The sequence below is a fragment of the Macrotis lagotis genome, chromosome 2 (genome assembly GCF_037893015.1).
Source record: "Macrotis lagotis isolate mMagLag1 chromosome 2, bilby.v1.9.chrom.fasta, whole genome shotgun sequence".
Classification (NCBI taxonomy): domain Eukaryota; kingdom Metazoa; phylum Chordata; class Mammalia; order Peramelemorphia; family Peramelidae; genus Macrotis; species Macrotis lagotis.
The window spans coordinates 86,737,342-86,758,224 of record NC_133659.1 but is presented as its reverse complement, the minus strand read 5'-3'; positions in this window follow the sequence as shown (position 1 = coordinate 86,758,224).

The window sequence follows — 20,883 nt, the reverse complement described above, 5'->3', positions numbered from 1 at the left end:
ATACTTTTTTTCCCCTTTTCTCATATTGTTGTGATTTCTTCTGTAAGGTTTTATATTTGAAACTTTTTCCATTTCATAAAGTCTAGAAATCAGTAATATAGTGATGTCTGTTAAAAAATACATTCTTTAATTGTCATGATCAATGCTGTTAATATACTTGTCTAAGTTCACTTGAAATATTACATGTAGTCTAGACATTAAAAATATGGTGATCTCTGTTAAAAGTACAATTCTTTAATTGTGGTGGATTAATATTATTTACTTGTTTACATTCTCTTAAAATTTATAAAATCCACAGTAACCTTTACAAAAGAAATTCCAGGGACTCCCCATTAATTAAAGGAAAAAATACAAAATCTTCAATTTGCATCTCCTTCAATTTGCAAAGTCCTTCATAACTTTGGTCCCTAGTTTAACCCTAAGGTCAGGAAGATCTAAGACTAAGCTCTTCTCCTGACAAAAACTACCCTGGAAGGTCGTGGGAAAGTCATTTAACTTCTTTTGACATCTGATGGCATCCAGAAATTCTTTAATGCAGTGAAACTGGCTTCTTTGCTATTGTGAAAATAAATCACTCCATATCTTCACTCTGAGCATTTTCTCTGTCTTCCATGACTGAAATGCTTTCCTTCATCTCCACCTATTTTCTTCCTTTCTTCTCTGTCTTCCTTGAAGTCTCAACTAAATTTTCACACTATTCTAGGTCTTTCCCATTCCCTTCTTATAGTGCTTTTTTTCAGTTAATGATTTTTTTGTTTAGCCCATATTCAGTTTGTTACATATTTTGCTTGTTTGGTTTCTCCTCTATTAGATTGTGATTTCTTTAAAGTCAGGAACTGTATTTTGCCTCTTTTCAAATCCCTAGGACTTAACACAGTATCTGGCAAAATTTTATTGACTAAATTGCAAAATCAACCATATCTATAACATAGGAAAGTGACATTTATTTGTAAAATTTTAGTGCTGGTATAAATTCATGTAATTTGCTCAATAATATATTAAAATAAAGATACTTAACAAAGGGTAAGTGATTTGTAAAACTGGATGAGGAAAAATTATAAGTTTGGGTTCACTTAGCTCTACACCAAATTTACTATCTCTTTCAATTATTTGATTATTTATTTTTCTCATTAGCCATATTATGAAAAACAAGAAAAAGCAAGAAAACAATGTTTTGATATATATTTTAAGTCCATAATTTCTCTGTGTGGAGATGGATAACATTTTTTATATGTCTCATTTAGAATTTTGGTGAGTTCATTGTGCTGGTTAAATTTATTAAGCTTTTCATGGTTGCTTTTATTTACAATATTTTTCATTGTATAGCTTGTTCTCCTGGTTCTGCTCATTTCACTTTGTATCAGTTCTCATTCATCTTCCAAGATTTTTCTGGTACCATTTCCTTCATTGTTTCTTATAGTACAATAGTCTTCCATTACATTTATATAAGTAATTCATCCAACAGTTCCCCAATTGATGAGTATCCTTTCAATTTCCCATACTTAATCACATCAAAAAGAGTTGTTATAACTATTTTGGTATAGATTAGTCCTTTCAGTTAATTAAAAATGTTGTTCTGAGGAGAGGTCTACAGACTACCTTGATCAAATTTTAAGTGACACAAGAGGGATATGGAAAATTTACCTTAAAAGGAATTGTTTTTATAGAATTCCTCACCAAAAATTCTTCTAAACATTATATAAAGTTCTAGATTTTTAGAAGAATGGTTTTCTTAATGTGATTCATTAACTTTTTCAAAACTCCTGTGATATTACTGAAGCATTTTGAATTTGAAGGTCTAATAAACTCCCAAATATTTTTCTAAGAACTGTTTTTATAATACTTCACCCATATTATAGTTGAGAATTTAAATTATTTGTACTCAAGTACAAAACTTTTCTTTATCCCTATTGAATTTCATTCTATCACATTAAAATCAATGTTTTTCCTTTTTTCATGGTACTGATTCTGGCATCCAGTGCTATAGTTATCTCTTTGAAATTTGTGTCAAATGCACATCTGATGAAACAACCATCTATGACTTTTCCAAATTATTGATTAAATGTTAAGGATTATGGAGGCAAGCATGTATCCATAGGGTACTCCATTAGAGACCTCAATTCCACATTGACATTGAACCATTTATAATTATATTCAAAAAAGTAAATGTTATGAATTGCATTCATATTTCTCCATATTCTCTATAATAGTAGTAGACACATAAATGGAGGACAATAATGTGTATTATGACTGGAAATATTGGTTGGGGTCAGAATGTGAAGGAATTTACATTCTAAATGGTCAAATGTAAACTTGATTTCATATACAGGCAGTGATACAGTCAGACCTGAGCTTTGCAAAACATTTGGTCTATGAATGGAAGGTAGATTGAAGTGTGGAAACAACTGAATCACTAAAACCCAATAAAGTTTTCACTATATTTCAGAAGACATGCTGGTGACATAACCTTCCATGACCTAATATGGTTAGCTTATCAGCAGAGAGAAGTAAGATGTGAAAGAGATTTTGCAGGTAGGAAGCCACAAGATGAGAGGACTGCTTAGATTTGTGGGGTGATGGAGCCTGAATAGTCAAAGGAGATATCAAGGTTGTGAATCTGGGCTTTTGGAAGGATAGTAGCATCCTTGACAGAAATAGGGAGTTTAGAACATGAGTAAGTTTGGAGTTAAAGATAATCTGAACATGATGAGTTTCTTGTTCAAAATGTCCAAAAAGCAGTTGGTTTTAGTTGACTGGATGCAAGCAAGATTGGATAGATTTTGGCCTAACAATTAACTACAAAAAAATAGAGATTCTCTACTACCCAGAAGAAAACCATTCATGCACAGAACCATTAGGTACAATAAATGAGAGAGTAGGAAAGAAAGTGGGAGGCTCTGAAGCACCATACATCTTAGGTCCAGGCTCAGTAATCCAGCAGTCAGGGTCCCAAACCCAGATCAGAAGACAAAGATCAAGCCCAAGGAACACTGATGGCAAGGACTGGGTTGGGCTATCCTAATACAGGGAACCAATCACTAGCAACTGAAATATGATTGGAAGCACCAGAGGCAAGAAGCGCATCAGGGACCAGACCCCTAGACCAGGCCAAAAAAAAAAAAAAAAAGCTTGGGATTGTTTGCCCTTTGTCCCAGAAGCAGAGTGCAACTATCAAAATGAGCTAAAAGCATAAAGTTCAAATGATATGAATAGACAGTTTACAAATGAAGAGATTAAAGCTATATATAATCATATGAATAAATGTTCCAAATCATTATAGATTAGAGAAATGCATATTAAAACTACTCTTATGTATTACTTCATACCTATCATATTGGCTGAAATGAGAAAAAGGGAAAATGATCGATGTTGGAGAGGTTATGGGAGGATCAGGACATTGAGGTATTGCTGGTAGAGTTGTGAATGGATCCAACCTTTCTGGAGAGCAAAATGGAACTATGTCCAAAGAGCAATAAAACTGTTCATACTCTTTGACCCAACAATTCCAATTCTAGGACTATATCCAGAAGAAATCATAAAAAATGGTCCCCTATTTTCAAAATATTCATAGTAACTCTTTGTAGTGGCAAAGAATTGGAAATTTGGGGGATGCTCATCAATTAAGGAATGGCTAAACAAGTTATGGTAAATGAATACTATGGAATATTATTGTTCTTGAATGGACTCTAGAGAAACATGGAAGGAATTACAGCATCTGATGCTCAATGAAGGGAGCAGAACCAAGAGAACAATGTACACATTAACAACAACATTGTGGGAAGCTAGGTGGCATAGTGGATAAAGCACCAGCCCTGGAGTCAGGAGTACCTGGGTTCAAATCTGGTCTCAGACACTTAATAATTACCTAGCTGTGTGGCCTTGGGCAAGCCACTTAACCCCGTTTGCCTTGCAAAACGACAACAACAGCAACAACAACAACATTGTGAGATGATCAACCCTCATGTATGCAGTTTCAGAAGTCCAGAGAGCTAGGACAATTGTATTAGACCAACTATAGACCATCCCCATCCAGAGGAAGAAAAACAAAACAAAACAAAAACTAATCCTTAAGAATCTGAACACTACATTCTTTCCCTTAATCCTAATTCCTCATACCCAAAATAACTAATCTGTAAAGCTGCTTAACACAAAAACTTTTTTGTGTAATATTAACCTGAATATTCATTACTGAAGGGAAGGCGATGGGAAGGGAGGGTGGAAGGAAATTTGTAACTTAAAAATATGCGTAGGTATACAGATGAATGCTGAAAAACTTTTATAGCATGTACTTGGAAAAATAAAGCAGCAATAAAAAATTAAATTATTTAAAAAATAAAATAAATTAACTCTTACATAAAAAATAAAAAAAACAAAGCCTCAAAGGGGATTTTGAATTTATCTCAAATCCAAAAAGACCTCTTGGAAGAGCTCAAAAAAGAATTTTGAAACCAAAGAAGAGAGGAAAAAGAAAAAGGGAGAGAAGAAATGAGTCATGCAAGAGAATAATAAAAAACTGAAGAAAATACCTTTAAAAGTAAAATTATCCAAATGGAAAGAGAAATAAATTCTACTGCTGCTGCTATACTTTCTTCAAAATCCATTTTTGAAATAGGAATTTTGAGGAAAAATAGAAGACTCTACCTTTCTCCCTATTGAGTTTTACATGACTATGTGTGACCCAATGTTCTAGCTTTCTAAATCTTGGAAACTGAAATTCTTACTATTCAATCCTAAGCATTTCTACCATTTACCTAGAATTTTTAAGTGTCGTGATACAAACAGCTTATAGGTTAACAATCATACTGAAAGTTATACATAGTTTATCTAGGACAAAGGACTTGAATCCTTCAAAGGCAAAAAAGTAATTTTTCTCCAATTCTTGATTTCTCTTGAAGATCATTTTTCTCTGAGTCATTTTATTCTGGCCTCAGTATAAGGGTTATTTATCTTGGCAGAGAAAACAAGTAGCTAAGAATTGAAATTTTGATCCCTCTTTCTCCCTGAAACTCTTTATATTATGTTGCCCTCTCCTTTACTACCAATTCATTTAGAATTTTGCTATACAAGTAAAGGAAATTTCATTTAAAAATTATAGAAAATCAAGGATTATTATCAGTAGAGTTTCATGTTATTCAATATCCCTCACACATTTACTTTGCTCCTAGCATTGTTAGAGGATGTATAATGGAAAGAACACACAGTTTGGACTCAGAAGATTTAGTTCCAAATATTTCCTGTAATGATCAACAGGTGTGCTACATTGGAAAAGTTATTTAACCTCAGTGTCCTCACTTGTAAAATGATACAGTTGACTAGGGAGTCTAAGGACCTTTTCAGTTCTAAATTGATGATCCAATGGTAGTTCACATTTAAAGCTACTGAACAACCTCTCCACTGCAAACATAATTCATTTTAAAAAAATTTAATTGATATTTTATTTTTCAAAAAACATGTTATAATTCATTTTAACTAATAGAAAGTCTTTCCAATCTGTCAGAAAAATCTCAGTCTTGACAAACTTTATTCCTTATCCTCCATCATGCTGAGAGAGTGGATTGACAACACAGTCACTGCATTCAGGGTAATTTGCTTTCAAAGATGATATGTTAAGGAGGTCTTTGAAAGTTATTTAGTCTATCTTTTTTATTTTATAACTGTGGTACCTAAGACTTTGATGCTAAGTGGACTGTCTAAAAATCACCTGGAAAATAGAAAACAGAATTAATATTCAGATTTTCAGGTTCTGAATTCAAGTGTCTTTTTGTTGTAGTAAGGTCATTTAAACATTGGGTGGCATGTTTTAAGAAGATTATTGTTTGATTCTGACTAGACTCAGATGACCTATGATTTCTCTTCAAATTTGAATATCTTCATAAATAACTAATTATTTAGACTGTAGTAATGAGAAATTATTGGAAGAGTAACAGTTGAAGTAAATATACCTATGTGAAGGCTATCTTAATAGGCCAGGTATTTGTAAAAAAAAAAGACCTATATTAGTGTTCTGCAAGAGGAATAGAGGGAAATGTTGCAGAGGTGAAAGTCAACCTTATAACCAATTGACTATAAGAAATCAACTAACGTGGGGTGGCTAGGTGGCGTAGTGGATAAAGCACCGGCCCTGGAGTCAGGAGTACCTGGGTTCAAATCTGTTCTCAGACACTTAATAATTATCTAGCTGTGTGGCCTTGGGCAAGCCACTTAACCCCATTGCCTTGCAAAAACCTAAAAAAAAAAGAAATCAACTAAGAGATTGAATAATATAGCTAACACTTCCACCTTTCAACCTCAAACCATTTCATAAGTGTGATTTCATTTATCCTTACAAGAACCCTAAAAGGCAGGTGTAGCTGTATCCATACTTAACAGATAAAGAAACTGAGGCAGAAGTTTTATGACTAACTGAATTTCACACAATTAATAAATGTGTGAGGCAAAACTATAGATTCAATACTTTACACAATATAAAAACTATCTATCTATATCAAAAACAATCCCAAGTTTACCACATGGGAACTTTTTGTTGCTACAGACAGAAAAGATGAAGTAAATCTTAAAGGTTTTCTAGAGAAAGACAAAAAAAATGATTCAGGTTAATAAAAAAGTCTACCATGGAAGTATCCATATACCAATTCATACCTCCAGGCTAGTTGGGCTAGTTTTTTTTTTCTTTTAAAATTGTTGAAACCATCCTCACTACTTGATTGGGTAAAGGGGTTTTGAAAACTCTGACTGTTGGTATTCAATCCTGGTTGTTTGAGTATGTAGCAGCCCTGCAAAGTTCAAAAATGATAAAGAAAAACCTAGAAATGTGTATGTTATACCTTAATTTGAACAGACTTCTTTTTAGATAAAAGTAACCTCAAAATTTGAGATTTGTGTTTAGAGTTAATAAAATAATATGCCACTGAAGCTATGCTGCAAAAACTTGTATGGTAATTGAATAAAATCCACAACAAGGGTAGTATGTGCTAAGTTTGGAGAATGGAGAAGGTTTATCTTTCCCCTCTTCTTTAGTCCCCGTGGCTCTGAGAATTGTCTTGAGTTTTCCCATGTTTTGTTTGTCCTCTTCAGTTTTTGGCACAGGAGGTGAAGTCCCCTCTTCCTGGAGATCCTTGGAGATAGGATCTAAGATGCATATTGCCATCAACGCAGGAGGGAAGACCTGAGAAGCTAGGGTACATGGATGCAAGCCCAGAGCTTACAAACTCAGCCAATTCCTTTTGGAAATGGAACTTTGTGAAATTGTGCTATGTAGAAATTGAGTGCAATTGGTAAACTCACCGCCCCCACCAAGAGACTGAGAGGGATATAGGAAGACTTATGCTTCTAGATGTGTGTGTGTGTTTATTTTTAGTTTTGTATATGAAGGTAATTATGCCTCTTGTTATTAGGAGTACACTTACTTGTCCTTGTAAATAAATCATAGTCAAAATTATTCTTATACTTAGATGGTCAAATGAATATGGACTATAAGGGTTTTCATTAAATTGAGAAAACATAATCAATTGAGCCAATGGCAGAGGCTAGACACCTCAAGTCCTCTTAAGGATAACATATGGCCTTAGGGACAGGTAAAAAGTAATATACCTAACTTACAGGCAGTAGCATTCAAAGATCCACTGTTGCAATAAAATGATAAAAATTGAATTTCATCATATTGGAGCCAAGTATTACAATTTTTATTGGAAAACAGTGAAATATAGCTCTTGTGTTATAATAACTTTTAGAATAGAAACAAATAGAACTTGTATAATTTCTCTGAGCATGTCACATTTTAAGGATTAATGAAAGAACAGGATGGTTATTTTGATTTAATACATAAAATAAACTTTATGATCGTGTTTTCCCACAGTGAATTTTTGTGGAAGTTTATGTGTGGTGGGGAGGTGCAAGGGCATAAGAGTGTATGGGTGGCAAAAGTTAAAGGCCAATGTGAGGCTCAAAACACCTTGAGTACACAATTCTTTGCAAGTACACACAGTACATGCTGTGTTTCTCACCTTAATTTCCATGAGATTCCCTGTGTATTGGACCTAGGATGAATTTATTGACATTGAACTGGCCTAACCACTCATTAATGACCACCTTTGGACTTTGTTTATGCCTCAGGATATCCTTCTCCTGTCTCCTAGCTAGTGACCACAGAACACTAAGACCTTGATTCCACCTTAATCCCTCCTAGTCTTTCAGCACTTATCTTTTAACTGAAGTAGCATAAATTTCTCTCCTGTATAAACTTTAGAAATAAACAACTTTCAGATATCTAATGAATCATTGTGACATATGTTTTTGTTGTTATATCTCTACTTTAATAGAGTAGAAATGGAAAGTATTAAAATAAATTATTTCAGGTGTTTAAAATACCTCTGACCAAAACCAAAAAATGCCAAATAATTTAATAATACTCAATCGCATTCCTCTTCTTCAAAATACTTTCTTTCTTCTGAGGACATCATTTTCCCTCTATTACAACTTGGTTGTAATTCTCAATTCCTTACACCCCCTTATCTCACATATGCAATAATTTCTTAATTTTTTTCTGTTTCTACCTTCACAGTATTTCTTGCATTCTACTATGTTTTTCTATTCATAATCACCCTCTTAGTTTAGACCTTTATCACTTCTCATTTAGATTATTGCAATGGCTTCCTAATTGGTATGCTTGCTCAAGTTTCTCCAAAAACCAATAATTTTTTTAAGTCAAGGACAAAGTGATTTTCCTTAAGCAGAAATCTAATCATATTACCTCCCTATTCAATAAATGCATTTTATTCCCTACAGTCTATAGGAACAACTTTAAATTCCTCTAGTTTTAACAAGTATATTACTTGTTAATGTTAAAGATTTGAATTCCATTTTCTAAGGATTGTAATTAAAATTAAACTATATTCTTCATGCTAAATATAGTTTTTTTTCTCCTGTACATTATACTGGGTTTTTAACTGAAACAAGTACTTTTACTCATTAACAGAGAATGGTAAATAGTTGTATGGACACACACACACACACACACACACACACACAAGCACACATCAAAAGATTAGACCAGATCTGTGATTTCATGATTCTAAGGAATGTACATCCTTTCTATCAATACAGATCAGCACTTTCTATAAACTGATGTAGGTTGACAGTTGCCTGGAAAAAAAAATAGTACATTAGGCAATTTTCCCAGGATAAGACAGTCAGTATATGTCAGAGATAGAATTTAGATCTGAGGTCATTCTGACTGAAGTCAGCTCTCTAAATGTACTTCCATTCATATACCTATTGATAAATAGATGATAGATAGATAGATAGATAGATAGATAGATAGATAGATAGAGGATAGATGGATGGATAGATAGATGCATCGATATATAGACCTCTAGTTCTAGATAGACATCTCTCTCTGTCTCTCTTTCTCACATATGCACATAAATAAAAGTTAGATAATAGACAGATCCATTATCAATATAGATGATCTGATTATCTATCTATCTATCTACCTATTTTTTTCCTTAGTGTAAAATGACTGTATTGATGTGGATATAATACTTACATAAGCCATCATGAAGGATAAACAAAAATATTTATCTGAAATATCCAAGGGGGCAAAAATAGATTTAAAAAAAATACAAATCTTACAATCATTTTTTCTGGTTCAAGATTCCTTGTATTTATCAGTTCTTCTTTATTTTCATTTTAATGTTACTGAGACGGATGCAAAGAAAATAAACTAATTCATTTGAGTCATCTGATTTGAAGCATGCGTGAACTTCCTCGGGAGAGAATTCCTTACATTTCTTTAATTATTCTGATTTTTTTCTTCAAAAACTTTGAAATAACACCTTTCTCAATTTATTTCCCTTCTAAAGTTGGAAATAAATTAATAATTTTTGAATGTTTCATTAAAGGACATTCTCACATTACATTTTTGATGATTTATCAGGATATGGACTTTTTGGAGCACCATTTGGGAACAGAAAGGTTAAGAGACAGTGGAATATGCTATCCCTGAAGAAAGAAATAAGTTCAAACTTTTAAGAGTGAAATAAATATTCATGAAAGAATAGAACAGAATTATATGAAGATGGCATAAGTAAAGTTCTCCCTCTCTATTCACTTGACAGAGAAGAGCTGGCCAATAAAGAAATTATCTAATCAAAAGGAAAATTCCAAGCTGGGTTAGTTTTCAATGATTGGCTGAAATAGTTAGAACCTGGACATTTCTTTATTAAAAAAAGTCTCATTTCTGGTTTTCTGATAACAAGTTAATTGTATCTATACTAAACCAAAAATCCTCCTGAAAAAGGATAGTATCAAGATTAATGTAGGTATCTTTTTTAGTGATAAACTATCTTGCATTTTCAGACCAAGACATGTTGAAATGAGGAAAAAATCAGCTAACTTTGGAAACCATGTTACTTTATACTTAGAAATCTCTTTTTTTTGCTAAAAAAATAATATGATACCTGAGTTCGAATTTGACCTCAGAAACTTAATGATTACTTAGCTATGTGGCCTTGGGCTAGTCACTTAACTCCATTACCTTGCAAAATGTCAAAAAAAAACTAACAAAAATAGTATGAGTTAATTTAGTTAAATATTTTAATTTGTTATCTAAGTTCCATTGTCTCCAAAATTATTTTATTAAAATGTAAGAAAATTAAATGAAAGATTATTTTAAGTGTGGATATATTAAATTAGCTGAACTGAATTTTAATTTAATCTTGACTATTTTCCCCCCTCATGGGGATTCATTCTTTTAATCCATTATCTCTGAAATGGTCACACCATATTTATTCTCTTTCCATTTCCATCATTCTAGTCCTGCTTCATTCACTAAAATATTGGGTATTGAAGTATTAATGTTATTTAGGATATAGGGTATTGAAGTATTAATGTCATTTTGGATATAGGGTATGAATAGGAAGGAGGAGTAAGCCTGTCTGTTGAGGATAGGAAAATTATGAAAGTGGGAAAAACACAATGACTAGATTTATACTTCTACAGGAACATTTAAATTTTTAAAAAAATTTTAAGAAAATACAAAATAGAAAGAAGAAAAAATGTCACATGCACAGTAGAACAGTAGAATATAAATATAAACAGAAAACAATACATTTCCATTTCAAAAAAGCCTATATAACACAAAACATTGTGTTCAAAATTCTTCATCTTTTCTTTGCTTCCTTATGGGTTTTCTTTTGTTCTTTGATGTGTAGTTTTTACTTTATTTTTTCCTTCCATGCCTAAAAGACTATGAGTGATGATATATATATATATATATATATATATATATATATATATATATATATATATAATTACATTTACACACATATCTGCACACACTTAAATACATATATATACATATATATATATATATTTCTGAAAAACTATTAAATCAATATGGCTATTGTAGTAATCAACTTATATATACTATATTCTAAATTATTGTGTTCAAAAATTGCCTTAAAAATGGCAGACAGTGGGGGCAGCTAGGTGGTGCAGTGGATAGAACGCCAGCCCTGGAAGTCAGAAGTACCTGAGTTCAAATCCAGCCTCAGACACTTAATAATTATCTAGCTGTGTGGCCTTGGGCAAGCCACTTAACCCCATTTGCCTTGCAAAAATGTAAAAAAAAATGGCAGACAGTGAAGTAGAACTGCTGAACATGGTTGGTTTTGCAAACAATGAATGCTGTATTTATGAGATCATATGTTAGAATCTTTTTTAAAAATCTCATGCTAGCTATGTGACACAGGGCTAACCATTTCTCTGATTCTCAATTCCCTATTTTAAAAAACAAGGGTCTTTTAATATCTTCATTAACTTCTTGATATGCTGGTTGTGAGGCTCAAATAAGATAATGTAAATGAAAATGCTAGTAAAGTAGGATATATATAGAAGCTATAATTACTGTTATTATTTAATTAAGAATGTATTTAGTGCAGTTTGCATGCTTTGTGTAGTCTATAGTATAAGAATTTAATTATAAGGTTATTTGTTTGTTACCATAACTTCCCTAGATTCAGATTTTAAGTGACTATTTTTTCATCACTCAGAGGCAGAATTTCAACAAGTTTTCCTGTCTCCAAGTTCAACCAGCTATCCTGTGCATCAAATTGCCTTTCTATTCTCTTCAAATATAATATCTAATATATATCTTCATGTGATAGTTACATAATTTCTTGAATAAGGTACAAGATAAATGTGTATCTGGTATGTTATGAAAACAAAATAAATCTACCACCTGCTGCTTTAAATATATAGCATAGGATTTCAAATATGAATTTGAATTTCATACATCAATGAACTGATGAAAAGCTCCATAAATTAAAGGTAGACAATATTTACTAAAATGTACTATGTATTATATTGGCATATAGCAGTTAGTAGAGCCCTGTTAGGTAGTATAGATATAAAAATAAATCTAGACAACTCACTAAATTATAAAGGAGATTAAAGGTTATTTACAGTGGTAATTCAACAGACTCATCCTGCTATGAAATTTCTTTCAGAAAATCTATGTTCATGCAAAACATTAAGATATATGATTTTGTTCTCAGATCTGTTACCTGTAGTCATGTCTACATGCTTCCTCAAAAAATTTATTGCTTTGGAATTAATCTTTAAAAAAATACAACCTAAAAAAGTCTCAGATTAAATGACTTGATTTTGACCAGGGAAAATATTTACTGATTACTATTTATATATACACTTATGTTTATATTATGTATACACACATAGTCAATGATAGTCAATAAACATTTATTAAGTGTCTGCTATGTCCCAGGTACTGCTAAGTGGAGAAGATAAAAATACAAATTAAATGCAAGGACAGTACCTACTCTCTAGGAGCTGAGAACACAATATACAAAAGGAAGCTGTAAAGAAGGGAGGACTGAAGAAAAGGGCATGGTAGAGAAGTCTAAAAAAGACCAGAATCAGTGTAGCTAGTAGGAAATAAGGAGGTGCCTTCTTCAACAGAGGTCCTGGAGTCAATGTCAGGTGACTACTTGGGACCTTTGTGAAGCCTCTATGTCTTATAGTTCTAGCATATAAAATGAATTTTGGAGTGCATCAGCTTAGAGAATGTATGACCCAACGGCCTTTGTTGTGGTCTAGAACAAAATCTAGATATGATTTGTCTGTGCAATCATGCCTGAAAGACATTTCTTGAAATCGTTTTGGTTTGCCAATCAGGAAAAAATTAACTAAAAGCAATGTCAATCTTCAATACTAGGAGAAGGTATATCATTTATCTTATTTTTGATTCTAGAAGGAAAAGATGGAGGAAAAAACAAAAGTCTTTCTTCTAGGGTACGTGTGGTAATAGTAAAACAAGAAATGAAGTTGACTTGGGCTCAAATCCAAATTGCTGTTCATTTGGTTGATTGTTGTCCTTCATTCCTGAAGAAGACTATAATTACATCATTATTCTTGAGACAAGGAACAGTCTCAAGACACTCTACATTATCTTTTTGATAGATTTAATGGTTAGGGACTGATTGTCTTATTGGACCAATATAGTCTCAGAAGACTCTACCACAGGTCAGGCATAAATAGACCATGTGAGCATTTGGAATGGAGATGTCTCTAAATTTTCATATCTCACATTTCTTTTGATCTCTACAATTCTGCTTCACTCATAGAGCATAACTTGGCATGCCATGCTGGGTTGTCCCTTTGCCAGAGTCTCCCAAAGTTCTTTAGAAAAACCTTGAGTGTGTCCTTGTGTTGCTTATTGTGACTTCCATGTGAGTCCTCGCCTTATGTGAATTCTTTGGAAAAGAGCCATTTAGGTAAATGTGCATTTGATATTCATATAGCATGATCTTCCCATTGATGTGACCATAGGTAAGTCACTTAAATTTTCTGAGTCTCATTTTTCATATGTGGAAAATGAGAAGGATGGACTAGATAATTTCTAATGTCTCTTCCATCTCTAAATATTCGATCTGTAGTCTCTTTACCAACTTCCTGTTCCTTCTTCCAGTGTGAGCCAAAGACATTGCTCTGGGATACATGGATAGAGTATATGCACCATTAAAAAAGTAAGAACAGGTTTTGTGAAGATAACATTAAAGGGGAAAATTTCAAAGGCTATGAGAATTAAATGACCAGTTAAAGTAGCTTTTGGATGACAGACAGGGCAAAAATATGTTATAGATCATAATGGAAGCTAATAGTTGACTGTTGGAACTGAAGTTTAAAGTCTTCAGATCTTCATGGTAGAAATGGATTATTTCATTGTGTGTTTTATAAGCTCAGTCTATTATACATTCAGGGTAGTCATAGTTAATGGATTCTTTATTTGTGGTCTGCCTGATATCAAAATAGAGTATTTATAGATCTTTTGTGAGGGTGGAGGGATGCAATGGAAAATCATGAATCATAGAACTTCAGAGCTAGAAGGCTAGGAAACAAAGATGCTGAGGAAGTAACTTCCTCCAAATCACACACCTAATTAGTAATAGAGCCTGAACTTGCAGCCTGTACCCAGATTCCTAGCTTAGTGCTCTTTTCATAAGAAAATTATTCTGACTTTATAGATCAAAGAATTTCAGAGTGGGAAAATACCTCATACAAGTGTCTTGTATCCAGCTCTATTTGACAAACTCCATCAATACATTCTATATTATCTTTGATTGCTTTAATAATTACAAAGATTGTCTTTTTTTTCTATCTAAAATGTATTTTTTCTAATTGCCACCACTATTCGTAGTCCTGTGCCCCAGGTCAAGCAGAGCAGTTCTAATATCTTTTATATGCTTTAGCCCTTTAAATATATGCAAAAAAGCTGATGTGACTGCCCTAAATCTTTTCTCACCTACTACATGGGCTCAATTATTTCCAACAATTGCTAAATATTGTGTTTTTTAATCCCCCTTGCCATCTGGGCCAACCTCCCCTGGAGAAATTAATTCACCATCATTCCTTAATAAAATGTAATGCCGAAGAAGGATGATGATGAGGATGATGATAATTATAACAATGATGAAGACTAAAATTTATAAAGTATTTTCTATGTTCCAGGCACTCTGTTAAGTGTTTTAGAATAACTATCTCATTTGATCTTCACAACAACCATGGAGGATGTGCTATTATTTTCATTTTATTTTTTGCAAATAAGGAAATTGAGGGAAAGAGGTGATAAATGACTTGCCCAATGTCATAAACCTAATTAGTAACTGAGGTTGGATTTGAACTTGTCTTCCTCTGCACCACTATCCATTGTACCACTTTTCCGTCCAATGCTCAACACTAAAAGACATGGTCTGACTATGTCAGTGGGCAGAAAAACTGTCATTTTCCTCATCTTGGACATGTGGTCTATACTTTATAATTCATCTCTGGAACCTTCTAGAGTGAGAATTTCCTATACCAACAGAGTCAGAAAAATTCATTTGTTACTCAGCACCTAAATTGCTATTTGGGGCCACTGAGCTTTAGTGATTTGTCCACAATGGCATTACCATTTTATATCAGAGATAGAACTTGAATCCATTTTTATACAGTAGGATATCATACTTCTGTTAATATTACATTAATTCTCTTGATTGCTATGTCACATTATTAATTCAACTTGAACAAACAGGCTGATAAAATTCTCAGCATTTTCGCCCTAATAAGAACTGTGATCTTACAATTCTATTAAATATTGGTAAGGTTTATTTTTAATAGAATTTTCAACTTATTGGATTTTACTCAATATTTTAGCTTTTTTGAAAAGTTTTTAGATTTTTGTCTTCCAACATATTAGCTATATTTTCTACCATCTTGTTTGCAAACTTGATATGTGATATCTCCTCCTTCAGAGCCAAATATCTGCTACTCTTCATAGGAACAACTCACCATGTTGATACTGATATATTAATGATGGGAAGACAAGCCCTGTATTTGGATTCTATCTCTGATATTGCTAGTTGTATGACCCATGGGCAAATTATTGAACCTCTTCGAGCTTTAGTTTCATATTTTGAGAGAGAGAGAGAGAGAGAGAGAGAGAGAGAGAGAGAGAGAGAGAAAGAAATTCCTGTCTTAATCATCAAAGAGAAGAGTCATAAGGTTCAAATGAGATAATTTCTATGAAAAAACCATAGGACTAGAAAATCAGAGTGATGATGCCATCCCTCTTCTTTGTTTTTCTAATGTTTCTTGAATGTATCTCATTTGTACATAGTTATTTGCCTGCTATCTTTTTCATTAAACTGTAAGTACTTTGAGAGTAGTGGCTCTCTTGCCACTCTATATCTAGTGTTTTAATAAAGTACCTAACCCATAGTAGGCACTTGATATATAATAATAAAACCACTGTACATTTATATAGTTATAAAGCACTATTATAAATATTTTATTTTATCTGTATTGCAATACTTAACTGGTAGATAAGCGCTATTACTATTACAATTTTGCAAATGAAAAAGTTATGTTCCAGTATTATAGAGCCAGTAAGGGACTGAGGGGATATTTGAACATGTCTTTCTATCTCAAAACATGGTGTTCTCTCAAGGGTTTGTTAAATGGCACAGTTAGGACTAGAACATCAGCTATTTAAGTCTTACTCTAACAGTCTTGACATTGTGCTGCATGTATTTATTTGATAAAACATTAATTTATCATGACCAACCTATAGGGGCATTGATCTAATTTAAAGAACAAACTATTGAGAATGGTGAGAAACCAGGATCATTGCCTGTTGCTATATCCTATCATAAGATGAAAACAGCAGGGAAAAAGGTATATTGAGGTTATATTTGCATGGTTCATGGAAGAGTAATTATTTTGATATCAAGATAGAGGTGATTTTTCAAGATCTGCCTAATAAATGCAAATGCTCAGCTGCCATTTCTGTATACCTTTTGCAGTGTAAAATAAATCAAGGTATAATTGGTGCTGAGCAAGACTTTTGGCCCCAGAGGGCACTGCTGGGCTACTTTAAGTAATCTTCAAAATAACTGTTACTACAGTCTCCATTTGGATGCATTACCTAAAAAATAAATCAGGGCCAACTCTTTTCTGAAGTTGTTAGTTAGATGTGGGGCATTAAAGTGATTTCTTACTTTACCTCTCTAAAAGGAAAATAATTGAGTGGGTTCAGGTTTTTATGGGTTGAGTTTATTTTGTTCATACTTATAACAGGCTTTGACATATTTTATAAATAATAATAGTGCTAATAAGAAAGTTTTTGAAATAGCGATGACAAAAGATATAAATATAAATTCATTTGTTCCTTTATCTATTCATCTATTTATTTATTTGTTTGTTCATTCATTTGTTTATTTCAATGACCCTGGACCTGAAATCTCTATGGATAATTACATTGTTAATTTGAATGATTTATAGAAAAAGTCATAAGTAAATAGAAGTTGTCACTCATTCAAGATTACACTGAACCAGTCTCCAAAATTAATACAAAAGGAGAGAAGTAATTTAATGCACATAAATTGGGGGGGGTTAAGTTTTAATTATTTTATCAATTCATCAAAAAACTCAGCACTTTTCCCCTCATAAATGAAAATATTATTATAATTGCAACTCAAGACAGTCTTGAAGCTAGTGATTCCTCTTAAACACTCCTCAAAATGTGAGCATTTGCTGCTATTTTAATGATAGTTATGGGTTATCTTTTCATGAACCAAGACCATAAAAGAGAGGGAATCTGCATGGTAGATATTTCCAGTAAACTATTATTTTTTTTAATAATCCCAAATTCTCAAAAGAATCTGTCACCTCATTGATTCATGAATTTGCTTCAATAATGCATACTGAAACTCATTGTTGAATATGTCTATACTATTTGATTATTCAAGTCTTCCCAATGTTTACATTGGGGGATCTATCCTAGATGCCAGAGAGCTTCCTTACTTTCTCCTGACATTGCAAAGATGCCAGTGGAACATTCTGGACATCTATCTGGCTTTTCTCCCTCTGGTTATGAGAAAGTCTTCTCTTTCTCTCACTCAGTTCTTTGATAATATTCTTTATACCTCCTGCTCCTGAGAGGTTCTCATTGGAAATTGTGGAAAATTTAAAGAAATGAAAAATGTTAGATACCATAGAGTTAGCAAATTTCTCAAAATATTTATCAATAAATTGTTAATCAAAATGTTAGGTTCTCTGTTAAATAGAAAATACATTAGAAGCATTTTCTTAATTAGGTATTTTATATGAAATATAATGTTATTCTTCTTGTTTGTAAATTTTCTGATATATTAGGAAATTTACTATATTATTTTATGCCATACTTTTTAAGGCAATAGGGTTGAGTGACTTGCCCAAGGTCACACAGCTAGGCAATTATTAAGTGTCTGAGGTCAGATTTGAACTCAAGTTCTCCTGACTCCAAAACCAGTGTTCTATCCATATGCCATACTTTCTTAAGAATTGATTGAGGGAGAGAGAAGAGATTTGACAGGCAGAGGCAGGTTGTGAAAAAATAAATAAAAATTTGAGTTTCAAATTATCTACCTCCCTCAAACATTTCCCCACTCACTGGGAAGACTAGAGATACATCAATTATACATTTGAAATTATGCAAAACATATTTCTATATTGACCATGTCAAAAAAGCAAGAAAAATAAAGATAATTGTACTTTAATTTTCACTCAGAGTTCATCAGTTTTCTCTCAAGATATGGATAATATTTCACATCATGACACCATGCAACTCTATTGATCAGTCATTATAATATTGTTGTTGCCATATACAGTGTTCTTCTGGTTCTGCTCACTTCACTTTACATTAGTTCATATATGTCTTTTTCTGAAACTATCCCCTAGTCATTTCTTATAGCATAATAGCATTGTATCAAATTCATATACAACTAGTTCAGTCATTCACCAACTATTTGAGCATCCATTCCCTCAATTTTATGATTCACCACTATAAAAAGCACTGCTATAAACAGTTTCAAATATATACATCCTTTTCCTTTTTTTGGTCTCTATGAGATATAGACTTCATAGTGATATTACTGGTCCAGGAATATGTACGGTTTTATAGTCCTTTGGCTATAAAGTAAGAAAAATTGATCTCTAGAATAGTTGGACTAATTCACAACTTCACAAAGGGGCTTATTAGTGTACCTCTTTTCCCATATCCACTTCATCATTTGTCATTTTTGATAGCTGTGAAGTGGCCACTGAATTATTTTAATTTATTTATTTTAATTTTGTGACTATAAATAGTTTTGATTTCTTCTTCTGAAAACTGCTCATTGATTCAGGAGAAACTTTTAACTACTTCCTGTATTAAGTAATTAAATTGAGCTTTTTATATAGTTTATATTTATTAAATTCATTCTCTTCCTCTTGTATGTATCAGTTCAAAGATTGTGGTAAAATAGGGAATTTCAATCATATATTCTATATCAGTTCTCCACTTCACTTTTCCAGGATTAAACAGTTTATTTAAATATAGTGACACTGATATATACAACACTCAATTTCCTAATAAAAAATTTTCACTGATTGTTCTCCCAAATCCCTAGTTTTCCTTAATTGCGTGGCTAGGCTACTTTCCTTCCTCACCTATGCCTCCTATATTCCTTGGTTTTCTTTGAGTTTCAGCTATAGTTCCACTTTCTGCTAGAACACTTTCTCAGTGTCTAATCCCAGTCCCTTTAATTTAAGATTGCTAACAATTTCTACTGCAAATATCTTGTTTATACTCTCATTTACATGTTGTTTTCCATGAAAATGTGAATTCTTTGGAAACAAGGGAAAAAAAGTTGTTTTTCTCTTTTTTTCCTTATAGAACTTACTACAATGTATACACATACTTATTAGGTGCTTAATAAAGCCTAGAAGGATTTTTGATTGACTCATAGACATCATCCTTATAAGGATATTCTGCAAAGATATAAAAAACATGCAAAATGAATAATAATCTATTTTTGAAGGGATAAATTAAGAGAACTATAAGAATTCATCTCCAGAGAGGTACACTAAATTACTTCAACTAGCAGTCAGTAGACTGTGTGACTCCTGACCTTGTAATTCAATTGATAAAAGACTGGCCATGTCTCCAGAGAGGTCTTTGAGTGCTCTATAAAAAACTTCAAACAAAGATCATTGAAGAACAATGGTCTTCATTCTGGATAATACAAGAATACCTACCTTAGTAGCATCAGTATATGTATCAACATGAGTGTCGATTCATATTTGCTGGAGTCTGTAATAAATGTTTCTGAGATTGAAGATGGATTTGCTAGTATTATTTCATATTAGAGATAGAATAAATAGTTAACAGCCTGAGACATCTTTTTAACAACATATCAAAGAAAAGGCAGAAAATTGTTCTTTGATTCATTCATCCATTCAAAAATATTGATTAGGTATATGCTATATGAATAGCATACCAATTCATTCTTTGAGCTATCTATGCATAGTATCTGTCTCTCTGTCTCTGTTTGTCTGTCTGTCTCAGCCTGTCTATCTCTGTCTCTCTTTTTTTCCTCTCCCCTTCATTCTTCTCCTCTTCCTCCTCCTCTCCTCCTTAAATGCAAACTAAAAATAGATCCATTGAAAGAACATATAATGGCATCTGATGTCCACTGGATCGAGCCATTCTGTCCTTTTCCCAATTCCTTATATCTGCCTAACATTGTTTATTTGTTTTTTGTTATTGCTCTCATATAAATTATAAAGGTATATTTCCAGAATACACTCTGTCAGAGACTGTTGACATGGATCTATATTTAATTATCAAATTAACTTGATCCATTTCAAAGAAAATGAATTTTAAACAACATTTTCAACTATTTTATATATTGTATCCTACAATGTAGCAGACATTATGCTGAGCAGTGAGGCAAAACAATTATTTTTATATTGTGCTTTAGAGTTTACAGAATGTTTTTCTCATATAGTAGTAGTAGTAGTAGTAGTAGT